Source organism: Seriola lalandi, unplaced genomic scaffold (genome assembly GCF_002814215.2).
Source record: "Seriola lalandi dorsalis isolate HSWRI2012SDOR001 ecotype SW California unplaced genomic scaffold, Sedor1 jcf7180002040858, whole genome shotgun sequence".
Taxonomy (NCBI): domain Eukaryota; kingdom Metazoa; phylum Chordata; class Actinopteri; order Carangiformes; family Carangidae; genus Seriola; species Seriola lalandi.
In genome coordinates, this window is record NW_019511427.1 from 1 (window position 1) to 1167 (window position 1167).

At 40.4% G+C, this 1167-nt stretch overlaps 1 pseudogene; it reads right to left on the minus strand.

The window, feature by feature from the left end:
• Positions 1–5: 5 nt before the first annotated feature.
• Positions 6–885, minus strand: LOC111648482 (sodium channel protein type 4 subunit alpha B pseudogene; annotated as a pseudogene).
• Positions 886–1167: the final 282 nt, after the last annotated feature.

The window sequence follows — 1167 nt, forward strand, 5'->3', positions numbered from 1 at the left end:
AAGATGATGAAGATGACAAAGTAGATGTACATGTACAAGTTGTCCTCGTACACAGGCTGGTCCTCCACCTGTGAAGTGTTAAAAGTGAAAATATGTACAAAAGTCTACTGCTCATTGATCTGGAAGTCAAGACGTGAAAACTGCAAAACCCTTACCTTTCTAGAATCTATTGCTGCGTACATAATGTCCATCCAGCCTTTGAACGTTGCCTGTTAAATGGGCAGGCAGAGTGTGTGAGAACACTGGTTAAACACTTGACACCGGAAGAGACAAACAAATTAGAAGTGACAGCAAAGGGTTTCTCACCACTTGCAGGAGCGCCAGGTACCCAGCACCCACATTGTCAAAATTGATCTTGACGTTTTTCCATCTGACTTCAGTGTAGTTTGCATTAATGAGTGCAAAACACTCCGTTTTGTTGTTGACCTTATCGGGGAGGAAGTTCTCCTCGGCCGTACTGTTGTAACAGTAGTAATACTTTCCAGCAAACAGGTTGACCCCCATGATGCTGAAGATGAGCCAGAAGATGAGACACACCAGCAGCACATTCATGATGGAGGGAATTGCACCCACCAAGGCGTTCACCACAACCTGAAGAGAAGAGCAAGGAAACAGAGCCGCTGTAACTTTGTAATCACTCACCATGTGTGCTGCATGAAGATGTTCACACATAAAACACACACATACACAGAAATGCACATTCTTTTCCTCCATTAAAATCTATGGTTGTGTTATTTGATTTCTTGGCACAAAATGAAGCCCATAGCAATAAAATACTTGGGGGTGTAACAATACTGTCAGCTCACAGTTTGGCACGACGCTTATGATATACTCATGATATTTTTAACAAAGCTGGAGTGGACTGAAATTGTGATATAACTGTGATTCATTTCCTTTTTTTCTTATAACATAGTTGTTTTTTTGTTTTTTTTTTATCAGTTTTGGTGCAAAGTGTACATGAAATAAAAAATATCTAGTTAACAATGTGGTCAGGCAGACGTCTGAGCAAATGACTGAACTTAGTTGGAGTAACATTTTCCACTTTTCCACCACCACAATATCCTGCAATTTAAACATCTTCACTTAGGAGTGCAGATGTAGGACAAGGACATATTTAAGGCTATTAGCTTGTCACTGCTCTGACAGCATGAATGACATTTAATTGCA